Genomic DNA, 14,911 nt, shown 5'->3' with positions numbered 1-14,911 from the left:
TAGTCTTAAATATTATTAATAATATTGAAAGTGATTGATAAATATTAAAAATTTTAAAAAAGAGTGATTGAGAGTGAAGTAATCTGTTATAAAAGTAAAAAAAAAAAAGTAATGTGATATTTTTATTTGGAAGATGTAAAAGTATGTTTTTATGTAAATTCTCATAGAATTTTAACTCTTCTAGACAAAAATTGAATCTATAAAATGACTTAAATTTTGAACTATTTAATTTTTAAAATTTAAATTAGAAATAATCTAATTTAATCATCAATTTTTCTTGTAATTAAGTCTATTTAAGAAAATATGAAATATTGAGTTAATATTTATTTTAAAGTTTGTAATTAATTAAAAATAATTTTTTGGACATGAGATTGCCGATAATCGATCCATGACCACTCAAACTAAGAATCCAATTCCACCAACAGACTACATAATTATTGACAAACTAAATTCTTTTGTCGTGCAAATACTTAAAATAAAAAATTATTCTACATATTGATAGTAGAATTAGAGTGTTGATAAGTATTCTACTAAAATGTATTTATTAAATTAAATAAATTAATTATTAAATTAAATAAATTCTTGTCAACTCCTTAATTTCTTTTTAAAAATATCATTATCAATATATAAAATTATTGCTGACTATAAAATGATAATCCTAAACTTTTTACTTCTTTGCATTTATGTCTTCTAAAGGAAGAAGAATATTGCATATTGTGTAAAATGTAAATAAAGTTTTTTTAAGTGAAATTCATAAAGTTTTTTAACAAAAATAATTTAATAAAAATGTTTAAAAAATTTAAATTAATAGAGTGACAGAATTCATCTATCTAAAAAATATATCAATTTTATTTTAAAATTTTTAAAATTTTACACATTTATATATAATAAGATCTTCCAATTTATGCCATTTATGGTTCCATCAAGGAAACAATTTAATTAAAAATTAGAAACTAACTTTCAGTTCATATTTGTTTTAAAGATCGGGCTGTGTGCAATTCTTGGGGTCTTGAAATCATTTAAATTTATTGTGGTTAAGTATTTTTGGTTAAACTCTTGTAATCTTTAAACTGATTGTTCTTGTTTTTTTTTAAGTAGACTTGATTTGTTTCTTTTGGATGAATAAATTATTCATTTATCAAAAAAAACCTTTTAATTTATCAGTTTAAAATTTTAATTTTATTTAATTACTTTTAATAAAAAATTTAATAAACTTTACCTTCACAATTTCATTTAACTCATTTAAGTCGTTCCTATTGCACCATAATGTTAACAGCTATTGCATATCCTTCGGCCAATAATTTAATTATCACCACAAACTCTGGCCAATAATTTAATTAGCCCCATGAACACATTAGAAATAAGGGGCCAAAATAAATGGATACTATCATAACGTATAGATCCATGGAGCTACCAGTAGACATGGATTTTAGGGAGTCGCCACCAATCTTTTTTATTTAGATGTGATTGGCCACTTGATCAAATTTGTCCTATTTAAAAGAGGAGTCTCAAGATTGACTTAGGTGTCTTTAAATAGTAGATTCTAATCCACAAAACCAGATTTTAGGTTCAAGAATATGGTTATGTGTGAGGAAGGTTATATCACCTCCATAGCACAATTTAAATGATGGTACCGATTTGATTTCAGATTATCCAAGCCTTAAACATGTTTGTAATTTATCAAAAGATTTAATATTGAAAATTAGTCTTAAATTGTCCTAATAATTTAGTAGCAATTTAAGATAATACTTTCACCTCAGAAGTATTTATAGAGATTAGTATCCCACTCTGAAGAGTCTCTGTCGTTGGATTTATTACTATATTTTGTTTAGAAAAATTAGTAAAGTCCTCCAATAGTTTGGTAAGATTTACTTTGAAGCAGATCTCTCAATAGTTTGGTGAGATTTTATTGAAAGATATTTATAAAATTTTATTTTTTTGAGAAAATTCATTAAATATTCCAATAGTTTGGTAAGACATAATTTAGGAAATAATCTTCTAATAGTTTGGTAGGATAAATATTATTTTTCATTTTTTTAAAATTTATTTATGAAATTTTCCAATAGTTTGGTAGATTCCGTAAATTTAAATCTATGAAAATTCTCCAATAGTTTGGTAGGATTCATGAATTTATTTGAAAAAAAAATTTTATTTTATTTTATTCCTTTTTTTATTATTTTCCAAAAATAAAAGAATTTTTGCAAAATATTTAATAAATAATAAGTTAATTAATAAAAGTAAATAAATAACAAAAATCAGTAAAATAAAATAATAAATAAATAAATAATCAAATCAAAAAATAAATTTAAAATAGAAAAAAGAAAACCTATGATCGGGTTTGGTTAAACCACAGGTGGCGTGTGGATCCTATTCGGGTTATGCGTGGATCTCAGCACTCAGAAACAACGTTGCATAAGGATAGTATAAAAGTCAAGGTCTTCGGTTTTTCCTCAAAAATTCTCTACTCTCTTTCTCTAACTGAAAATTTTCTGACTTTTCTCTAAGAAGGACAAGAGCTTTCAACTAGAAATTGAAAAGCTCACCGATTTTTAAAAAATAGCAAAAAAGTGGTCAGAAAACTCAAATTTTACCAAAAAATTTAACTGAAAAATTCAAAATTTCATCCCCAAACCCATTTTTTTTAAGATTTTTTTCAAATTCTTCAAATTTTTTCAGAAACCAACCTTAATCCTAGAAATCCAAAATCTCAATTCCAACACTCCAGAATGAGAACTAGAAATCCAAACCCCTCTAAAATCCAATCCCCTCTTTAGCACCAAAACCTTGAATCTAGATACTCTAAAACAAAAATCTCATAAACCCAGCACCCAAAAATTTTTTCCAGAATTTTAAACACCAAGCCTCTTCTCTCTTAAAACCAATCCTTTCATGTTCTTAGAAATCTTGTCCAATTTATAGGCAATCCTCAGTAGGGATTTTAGGGATAAGATAGAACCAATCCAGGTTTAAATCTTGCAATTGGATTCTACTCGAGCATGATTTTAGGCTATGTCCTTGCTGATTTGTCTGGGTTGAATTAAAACCTCTAATTTGATTCTTTGACTATACCGAAGGGATTCCTCTGATTTGGTTGATTCAAGATTTCAATTACCTTATTCAATCGTAAATTGAAAAAGAAAAAGGAAAGAAAAATGATAAAAATAATAATAATAGAATAAAATATAATAATATAATAGAATATAATATAATATACCATAATAATATATTATACTATAATAATATAATAATATAATAATATATTATAACAATATACTATACTATAATAATATACTATAATATAAGAATAGGGTATGCTATAATAATAATAATAATAATACTACAAAAAAAGTCATCGGTTGACCCCAAATACAAATGGGTGTCTACAAATACAACTATTACGTATCTTTCGACCAATAATTTAATTAGCACCTTGGATATGTTAGAAATGAGAGGCCAAAAGAAATGGATGACTCCATATTAGATAAAACATCAGCTTGAACTGAATAAAAATTTATACGTATTTTAGAATTGTTATTTTATATATTGACTTGGCTATTTATTTATGGTCTATAGAGTTGGTATCTTCATTTAATAATGGAATTATTATATATATATATATATATATATATCTAGACAATAGAGTTTTTTAAAACTTTATTAATTTTTATAAATGTTATTACAAAATACATGTTAATTTTTTAATTTTTTATAAAATTTAAAAATTTTATATTATATAAAATTTAATTTGTTAATTTCTCTAAGTACTTAATTTTGTAATTATTACCTATTGATATGTAGTAATCTTATAAACTCATTTATTGAGTTTAAAATTTTAGTTGCTATATCAGATAATTTTCATTTAAAATATTTATCACAAAAATTTTTTAACTTGTACTTTTGATTAAAGTAAGCACAAACTAAACTATTTTTTTTTATTTACTTTGTAAAAGGAAAAGAAAAGAATATCAATAATTAATATTTATGAAAGAATTAAAATTTTAATTTAATTAATTCATATAATTACAATAAATTTAAATTTTAGATATCAGTATTGACAATTTTTTTTATATTGCAACTTTTTTTCAAACAAAAATCCAACAAAATTAATTAAAATGCAAAAGACCCGCCGGTCTTGAAATTGCATTTTTCCACTTGGTGTGGATATTTCATAGAAAGTGAAATGATCTTGTATTTTTCATAAATTGAGTTAAAATAATATGTAATTGGATCCATTATAAAAATAACATGATAAACCCAATAAAAAAGTTCAAACACGTTGGAACAAAATTTAGAATCATTTCAAATTTATTTCAAAATAAATTTATTTTTTCAGACAAAATCTGCTTCTATAGGTATTTTTAATGGAAAAATACTTATATAAAGTTATGGTAAAGTTTATAAAGTTTTTTTTTACTGAAAAAAAATTTAAAAAATAAAATTAAAAATCAAAATCGATAAATTAAAATATTTTATTTCATAGATTGAGTGTACAAAATTGAAAATAATTTGATTTGTTCTTTAGATAGACATTTTTACCGTTGAATAAATATCGATTAAAATTGAACAATAAATGATATGTTTTGTATTTGTTTACATTCTTATTTATTTTTTTGAGCTCTATTAGTTTATCAATTTAAAATTTTTATTAAATTAGTAGTAAAGAATTTTTTAAATTTCATTTTAAAATGTTCATCTAAATTTGTTATGTTTAGCGTATTGGTGAAACTTCTAATAAGTTAGTGTTAAAATTAATAATTTGATTAAAATTTTTCAAAATTTATTTATATTTTAAAAATCGATATGGCTTTTAAAGTTATAATTTCGTTTTAATTATCAAATAACTTGATTGCAAGATATTAAATAAAATATCATAAGAATCAAAACTCTAAATCTTATGTGAAACAAATTCAATTCTAACTTTTTCACTTCATCTGGATTTAGCTTACAAATTAAAGAATATATTTTCAAATAATAAATAATAAATTATTTTTAAATAAAATAACATAAGAATATATTATGAAAAAACTCTTTATTTAAGGTCAATTATTTTTAAATCATATGCCTTCTAAAAATTTCTTTATTTTATGCTTTTATACTTTTATTCTAAATGCTCAATTCGATTTATGTAACACAATTTTTTTAATTTATTAATTTAAATTAATTAAATTTAGTTTTTATTTAATATTTTTAATAAAAAATTCACAAATTTTGCTTACAAAATTTCATCTAAAACCTCATTTAAAATGAATTGTGTCACTGTTTAATGCATTTAAGCACTTTTTGATACAATTACACTGTGCTTTGCTATTTGGATCACAAAGGTGTGATTTGATTATGTTTACGTAGCTTCGGTGTAAGACTTAAACTGCATTGATCGGAAAGGGGTACAGGGAGCTTTAGACATTGTTGACATTTTTGCTCTCTTTTTATTTTTAATTAATAAATTATGAAATAGTTTTTTAATTTAATATAATGAAAATTTTTATTATATAATAAACTTATAAATATATAAAATTATTGTTATATATATTCATTAAAAATTATTATTTAATAAATTTTATTATTATATAAAAAAATTAATAACTAACTATAAATTTAATATTATATTATATTATTATTTTAACTAAAAATAGATAACTACATCATTAATAAAAAATTAAAGAAAAAAATCATTTGATATTTTATTATTTTTATTAGTTTTTAATTATTTATCAATAAAATTATTATTTGATAAAAAATAATTTAATGAATTTTCAATTATTTATTAATTTTATAAATGTTAAATAATTTAAAATTTTTATTACATATAAATTTTAATTTAATATATTTAACAATTATTTCTTTTCTAACTATAATTCAACTCACTTGCATGATTTATTTGCGTCGAAATATATATATTCACAATTGATTTTAATATCATAGATATAGTATCCAATCTCATAGCTATTTTTAATCTTACCTAAATCAATCTTATTACCAATTTAATTGGACTTTAAATGATTCCCATTGCATTAGGGATGTTAATTTTATCCAAATTCGATGAAAATTTTAGTTTTTTACCTAAATAGAAATAAAAAAGATATTAAATTTTAAAAATTAAGACTAAAATGTGTATGATATTAACTTCATTTATAAAATTTCATTTAATTCATTTAAGTCTTTTCTGTTGCATTGTAATGTTGATGATTCTTATATATCTTCTGATATATAATTTAATTGCTACCATGAACACATTAGAAATGGGTGGCCAAAAGAATTATATAAGACTTTATATTAGATAAAAAGATTGGCTTGAACCAAATTAAATGTAAAAATTTACACATATTTTAGAATTATTATTTTATATATTAACTTGACTGTTGATTTATGGTTTATAGAATTGGTATTTTCATTTAATAATTGAATTATTATTTTATATAGATATATAGACAATAGAGCTTTTAAAAATTTATTAATTTTTATAAATATATTATTATAAAATACGTGTAATTTTTTAATTTTGTTTATAAAATTTAAAAAATTTATATTAGATAATTTTTAATTCATTAATTTCTCCACATACTTATTTTTTTTTAATTATGACCTAATGATATGTCATAATCTTATAATCTCATTTTTCTAAGTTTAAAAATTTTATTGATGTATATAAAATTTTCATTGAAATTAATTATCATGAAAATTATTTTAACCTTTACTTTTGATTAAAATAAACGTAAATTAACCAAAATAAAATCATCTTTTATTTACTTTATAAAAGAAAATAAAAAAATCAGTAATCAATATCTATAATTTTTTTTTAATTTAATTTAATTAATTTATATCATCACAATAGGTCTGAAATTTAAATATCAATATTTATAATTTTTTTCTATATTGGAATTTTTTTTTATAAAAAACTTCCAAGGAAATTGATTTAAACGGAAAAGACCAGTAGGTCTTAAAATTGTATTTTTCCACTTGACGTGGATGTTTTGTAGTGGCTGAAATGCTCTAGTATTTTGCATAAATACCTGACCATGCCAGCCAATGTAATTTACAACAATTAACAAACAATACTTTTTGAACCATCCAAATCATGGCATCTTTCATGATACCATTCAAAGCCCTGTTCTTCCTCATGCTCGTCCTGCATCAGTCTCCCCCTGTTTTTGCTTCTTCATCCTCCATTGCTGCAAATGAAACAGAAACTCTTCTAAAATGGAAAGCTAGCCTTGACAACAACACCCAAACTTTGCTCTCTTCGTGGGTTGGAGGCAGCCATTGCAACTGGGTCGGAATCACTTGCGACATGGCTGGAACCATCACCAATCTAAGCCTTCCAGATCATATGTTGAACTTGAAAGGTACACTTCATAGTCTTAACTTTTTTTTCTTCCCTAACCTGGTGTGGCTTAACCTTCATAACAACTCACTGTATGGGTCCATTCCCTCACATATTGGGAACCTTTCCAAGCTCACTCACCTTGACTTGTCATACAATACTTTTTCTGGGAATATTCCATCGGAAATTTCCTTATTGAAAAGTCTTGAGTTCATTTCCTTGGCAAATAATGAGATCAATGGTTCCATTCCACAAGAAATAGGGAGGTTGAGTTCAATTTCCTACATCAATTTCCGTGATAACCATCTACGTGGTTCTATACCTGAAGAGGTTTGCAACCTTTCCACGCTCACTTGGCTTGACTTGTCACTGAATAATTTCTTTGGAAGTATTCCTTCTAAAATCGGAAGGTTGAGTTCACTTTCTATACTTACCCTTAATGCGAACAATCTCACCGGTCCAATACCTATTTCTATTGGAGGCTTGCACAATTTGTCCCGACTTGTCCTCGTTGAAAACAGGCTCAATGGTTCCATACCTAAAGAAGTTGGAATGATGAAGTCACTTAATATGCTTGATCTTTCAACCAACCAACTAACTGGTCCTATCCCAACATCTATAGGAAACTTAAGTAACATGGTATGGCTCTATCTGTATGAAAATCAGCTCTCTGGTTCTATCCCCAATGAAATAGGATTGCTGCAATCTCTTAACACGTTGCAGTTGTTAAGTAATAATCTCACCGGTGTCATCCCTGCTTCCATAGGAAACTTGACCAGCTTATCTACTCTCTACCTTCATCAAAATATGTTTTATGGTTCAATCCCTGCTTCCATAGGAAAATTGACCAGCTTATCTACTCTCGACCTTGATCAAAATATGTTCTCTGGTTCAATCCCTGCTTCAATTGGAAACATGACGAAGCTTGTGGAGTTAAATCTTCAAATTAATCATTTATCAGGGCCAATTCCTTCGTTCAGCAATCTTACTCATTTGGAATCATTCCAAATATCGGACAACCATTTCAGTGGTCCATTACCAGAGAATGTATGCCACGGTGGACAACTCGGAAAGCTTGGGGCTGTTAACAACAATTTGAGGGGTCCGATCCCATCAAGTTTAAGAAACTGCAAAAGCATATACAGAGTTAGGCTTGAAGGAAACCAGTTGACAGGAAATATATCAGAAGCTTTCGGTATATATCCTAATTTGAATTATATTGCATTAAGCAACAACAAATTTTATGGTGAACTTTCGCCAAACTGGGGGCAATGCCATAGTCTAGCAAGCCTACAGATCTCCAATAATAACATTTCTGGAAAGATACCACCTGAGCTGAAGCATGCAACTCAATTACAGGAACTCGATGTCTCTTCAAATCATCTCATTGGTGAGATTCCCAAGGAATTGGAAACATTGAAACTAATGTACAAACTTTTGCTTAGTGGTAACCAACTTTCAGGCAAAATTCCACCAGAGATTGGAGTTCTTTCAAATCTACAACATCTTAACTTGGCATCAAATAATTTGAGTGGACCGATTCCTATTCGACTTGGAGACTGCTCAAAGTTATTGGACCTGAACTTGAGCAAGAATAAACTTGAAGAAAGCATTCCATTTTCAATAAGCTACATAAATGGTCTTCAAAATCTAGATTGAAGTCAGAATTTACTTATTGGAGAGATACCACAACAGCTTGCAAAATTACATTCCTTGGAAATATTGAACATATCTCACAATATGCTCAATGGTTCCATCCCAAATTCTTTTAATTATTTGCAAAGCTTGACAGTTGTGAATATATCTTACAATCAATTAGAAGGTCCTATTCCGAACATTAAGGCATTTCATGAGGCTTCCTTTGATGCCTTAAGAAACAATAAGGGCCTATGTGGTAACGCCACTGGACTAATGCCTTGTGCTGTCGCTGCTGCTAGCAACGGTCATAGAAAAAGCACCAAAGTCATCATTTTCATTGTGATTCCATTCTTTGGTCTTCTTTTTCTCTTTATCATGGCTAGAAGTTTCCTTACTCTTTGCCAAAAGAATCGAACCAGAAAATCTGAGTCAATGGAGGCACAACTTGGAAATTTTTTCACATTGTGGGGATATAATGGAAGAATACTTTATGAGAACATTATTGAAGCCACCGAAGATTTCAGCTCCAACAATTGCATTGGTTCAGGAGGCTATGGAACAGTTTATAAAGCTGCGCTACCCAATGGTGAGGTGGTTGCTGTGAAGAAACTTCACCAATCCGAAGATAGCATGATTTCCATCAACTTGAAAGCCTTTGAAAGCGAGATTCACGCTTTATCAGAAATAAGACATCGTAACATTGTGAAGTTGTATGGCTTTTGTTCACATCCAAAGAACTCATTTTTGGTTTATGAGTTTGTAGAGAGGGGAAGTTTGAGAATGGTGTTAAGCAACAAGGACGAGGCAATGGAGTTGGATTGGGAGAAGAGGCTAAATGTTGTAAAAGGAGTGGCCAATGCCTTGTCTTATATGCATCATGACCATTCACCACCTATAATTCATCGAGACATTTCCAGCAACAATGTTCTTCTGGATTTGGACTATGAGGCTCATATCTCAGATTTTGGCACAGCCAGGCTTTTAAAATCCGACTCTTCTAATTGGACCTCACTTGTTGGCACTTTCGGGTACATAGCTCCAGGTATTTATTGATCTCTTTTCTTAAGATGCTTTAAACATGTCATCATTCAATTAAAGTGTTAGTTTTGTATGCAAATTGATGCGTTAAAACAAAGTGCAGGTAGTACTAAGATTGTAACTTTTTAAATTTAAGTATCAAAGAATTTTACTCCAATTCAAGCATCAAATGTGTAATTAATCTTTTAAGTTTAACACTTAATTTTTCAATATTCAATATATCAAATTGATGAACTAAGTATAAAATCTTATTTAAATCTCTGAATTTCATTTTTCATGTAATCTTCTAAACATTCGAAATATCTTTTCAACATTATTTTATAATATTCTCAATATTGTTGCATAATAGGGTATTGATTAGATATATTTATTGCTTAATAGGGCACATCAATTAGATATATTTTTCTATGTAGAGTTGGCTTATACAATGAAAGTAGACGAGAGATGTGATGTTTACAGTTTTGGGGTACTATCAATGGAAATACTTATAGGGAGGTATGATGGTGATTTGATTTCATCTTTGTCATCGTTGTCATTAGCATCGGCATCGGCATCAACATCACTTCCAAATGACAACCAACAAATTTTACTTAAAGATGTCATAGACCAACGTCTTTCACCACCAGTAAGGCAAGTTGCAAAGAATGTTGTCTCTATTACAAAGCTAGCATGTGCCTGCTTGAATGGCAATCCCCAACTTCGACCAACCATGCAACAAGTTGCTCAAGGCCTTACCCGTCAATCGCTTCCATTGCCCAATCCTTTCTCAGTCATAAAATTAGGAGAATTGTGAGATCATGAAGTCTGCAGTGGCTAATATTAAGGTGCTAATAATTTGAATAATAATTCTTTGTATTGAAAATGTTTAAGCACTCTAGTAAAGCTTTTATAGTGAATTGGCTGTCATATAGAACAACTGTGTTTAAGCACTTATTTTGTATGTTCAACATTTCCTATTTCTGAAATGTAACTAATGGCCAGACGTAGAATTTTGACTTTCAGTGTCAATTGTAATATTCTGCCATAGTATCGATTTGCACAATACTTTTGCTTTGGAAAGCTACAGCAATTCTGATATCACTTTTTTATTTGTTTGAACAAACAAAGAATACAATTGGTGAGTACACCAAATCACAATAAACACAATTTCACACAATAATTTTTTGATTTTACTATTTACTCACCATTTAGTCTTATACACATTGATACACATTATTTCTCACAATTTCATCTTTCTAACCTTTCTTCATTCCCAAATTTTTAAATCATTCAAAATTTAATTGTAATTGTATTAAGTATACTTAAAACGGATTTGAGTGATGATTTTAAAGTATATACCTTTAATTTGTAATTTTGTTTTACTAAAATGCTAAAAAATGTTATACTTCTCAAAAATTTCTCAAATAAATTTTTTTATCTAATTAAAAACGTAAAACATTATTTTTATTTAATTAAGTCTTATTTTACATAAAACCATTAAAATTTGCTATTTTTACCATGTTAACAGTAATAATTGTATTTGTTAAATCTAACATTACAAAATAAAATATTTGAGTTGTTGTTTACGAATGACTCATAGAATAGGCCACGTTAGCATCCAAAGAGCTTTTATATTTTCAAATATATGCTATGTAAATGTTGGCATCATTGAAGGAACTATGACATGTATGCTGATTTGGCAAGAAATAATTTTTTTTTTTTTGCAATTTTCATCTAAAAAAAAGAGTTTAATGGAACAAAATTATATTTTAAAGACTTAATTAGACAAAAATAAAATTTTAAGGACTTAATTGAATATAATAGAAGGATGGAGGCTTATATGAAAAATTCAAGGGCTTATCATCACAAAATATTTTTCCTTTTTACTATTTAATTAAAGCTAGGGTTTGACTGTAATTAAATTTAATCCAAAATTTTAATAATAATAATATATAGCCAATAAATAACAATACATAATTATTAACAAAAATAAAAAACATTTTTTCCCAAACTAAAATTATAGTTGAATTTAGTCCAACATGTTTTCAAATTAAATATCAATGACTTTTCATAACTTTTTCTCCGGCTTTTCTTTATGATATGGTGAAGAGTACTCTTGTTTTATTTATTTGGAGAAACGATAGGCTTTGAACAAAATTAATGGCAAAAAAAAAAAAAAGGCTAATTTCATCTACAAGTTTTATTTCAATTTTGTAATTAGCCAATTAAAAAAATTTGTGTAAGAGACCACCACTCCAAAGTGTAGGCTCTACATAATTTTTTTTTATAAACTCTACACAATATTAAAAAAAAAAATTATACATGTTTTGCAATTACTATGGTAATTTTTAATTATACAAATTATTTTTAAAGTTGTTATATCCAGTTAATATTTGGATTGTTATTTATATAGTGTTATTTAAAAACTCATTATATCTATTTAAATAATTAATCAAGTTTGTTAATTTTTTATAAATATACTCGAATAAGACAAGTGTTAAGTTTTTAAAAAACTTTGTTAATCGATATAATCAACCTCAAAGCGCTATTCTATTTTCAAAGCCCAATCCTTGAAATCATGACCAGCTTACATGAATGAGAAACGAAGTACTTAGGTTGATCTAAAAGTGAAGAACTGTTGAGCATCGTTTCACCAGAGGAAGGTTTGTCTGTATCACAATCAGGCTCTATCCCCTACTTCCTCTATGTTTTGCTAACGGAGACTAAGTCTCGCTCTTGCTTGTTAGACATCGAGCTACCATCATTAGGAGCCATCTCCAACAACTTTTTCAAATGTTCTAGTAGCTTATTTTGCACAACTCCAAACATTTGTTCCATCTTGACATCTATCTCCCCAAATTTCTTCATCTTTGCATCGATCTGCCGGATTTCATTTTAAAGCTTAGTGATTTCCTGTTCATTTTGTTGGATTCCCTTTTGCATCCTAGTAGAGACCCCATCTGTCCCTATTCCAAACATCAAGGAATTTCATGAGGCTTCATTTGATGCCTTAAGCAACAATAAGGGCCTATGTGGTAATGCCACTGGACTAATGCCTTGTGTTGTCGTTCATAGAAAAAGCACCAAAGTCATCATTTTCATTATGCTTCCACTTTTTGGTCTAATTCTTTTGCTCTTTATCATGGTTGGAAGTTTCCTTATTCTTTGCCAAAAGAAACGAACTAGAAAATCTGAGTCAATGGAGGCAAAACTTGGAGATATTTTCACAGTATGGGGATATAATGGAAGAATACTCTATGAGAACATTATTGAAGCCACTGAAGATTTTAGCTCTAACAATTGCATTGGTTCAGGAGGCTATGGAGCTGTTTATAAAGCTGTGTTACCCATTGGTGAGGTGGTTGCTGCGAAGAAACTTCACCAATCTGAAGATAGCATGATTTCCAACAACTTGATAGCCTTTGAAAGTGAGATTCATGCTTTATCAGAAATAAGGCATCGTAATATTGTGAAGCTGTATGGCTTTTGTTCACATCCAAAGAACTCATTTTTGGTTTTGAGTTTGTAGAAGAGGAAGTTTGAGAATGGTGTTAAGCAACAAGGACAAGGCAATGGAGTTGGATTGGGAGAAGAGGCTAAATGTCGTAAAACGAGTGACTAATGCCTTGTCTTATATGCATCATGGCCATTCACCACCTATAATTCATCCAGACATTTCCAGCGATAATTTTCTAGATTTGGATTATGTGGCTTATGTCTCAGATTTTCGCATAGCCAGGCTTTTATAGCCTGACACTTCCAATTGGACCTCACTTGCTGGCACTGTCGTGTACATAACTCCAAGTATTTATTGATATCTCTTTTTTTTTAAGATGCTTTAAACATGTCATCATTCAATTAAAAGTGTTAGTTCTGTGTGCAAATTGATTCGTCAAAACAAAGTTTAAGTAGTATTATGATTGTAACTTTTCAAATTTTAAGTATCAAATTAAGAATTTGACTATAATTCAAGTATCAAATGATCTTTGAAGTTTAACACTTAATTTTTCAATATTCAATATATCAAATTGATGAACTAAATGTAAAATTTTATTTGAACTTCTGAATTTCAATTTTTAATGTAAATTTTTAAACGTTCACAATGTTTTTCAACATGTATTTTATAATCTTCTTAATATTCTTATAAAATAGTGTATTGGTTAGATATATTTCGTGTTTAATAGAGCACATTGATTGGATATATTCCTTTAAGCAAAATTGGCTTATACAATGAAGGTAGATGAGAAATGTGATGTCTATAGTTTTGAGATTCTAACAATGGAAGTTCTTATAGGAAGGCATCTTGGTGATCTTCTATCATGTTTATCCTTATTAGTGTCGACATCAATAGTGATGCCTAATGACCTACAGGTTTTACATAAAGATGTGATCGACCAACGTTTCCCACTACCAAAAAACCAAGTTGCAAAGGATGTAGTCTTTACTACGAAGGTAGCATTTGCATGCTTGAATGGCAATCCCCAACTTTAACCAACCATACAACAGGTTGTTCAAGCCCTTACCAGTCAATAGTTTCCATTTCCCAATCTTTTCATGATCATCAAGTTGGGAAAACTGTGGGTTATGGAGTTTGTGGCTAATTAGGTGCTAACAATTTGGATAATAATTCTTGGTACGAATATAATTTGCTTTCTTAATCTCCTTTTTTCTCTCCTTTGTATTCAAACGTTTATGCAATCTAATATATATGCAGTTAAAGATTTGATTCACTAATGGTGACACTTCATTAATAAATTAAATTAAAATTAGTTAAATCCTTAAAAATAAATTGCTTCTTATATATGCAAGGTCGATGGGTTAAATAAAAGTATATCACTTAAATATAGTAGAGGGAGAATTTAATCAGAAATTAATGTAAACACCCACTTCTTGACCTTCAAATAAGGATAATCAAATTAAAAAATAATAAATAAA

The 14,911-nt window shown here is 27.6% G+C and overlaps 2 pseudogenes; both read left to right on the top strand.

Annotated features, from left to right (window-relative positions):
* The first annotated feature begins 6,996 nt into the window (after positions 1-6,996).
* LOC149513545 (uncharacterized) lies at positions 6,997-10,814 on the top strand (annotated as a pseudogene).
* Positions 10,815-13,175: 2,361 nt separating this feature from the next.
* LOC111310518 (MDIS1-interacting receptor like kinase 2 pseudogene) lies at positions 13,176-13,725 on the top strand (annotated as a pseudogene).
* The last annotated feature ends 1,186 nt before the right edge of the window (positions 13,726-14,911 follow it).

Source organism: Durio zibethinus, chromosome 19 (assembly GCF_047325235.1).
Source record: "Durio zibethinus cultivar Kanyao isolate XHJ-2024 chromosome 19, ASM4732523v1, whole genome shotgun sequence".
Taxonomy (NCBI): domain Eukaryota; kingdom Viridiplantae; phylum Streptophyta; class Magnoliopsida; order Malvales; family Malvaceae; genus Durio; species Durio zibethinus.
The sequence above is the reverse complement of the archived record's forward strand: the minus strand, read 5'-3'. Positions and strand labels throughout refer to the sequence as shown.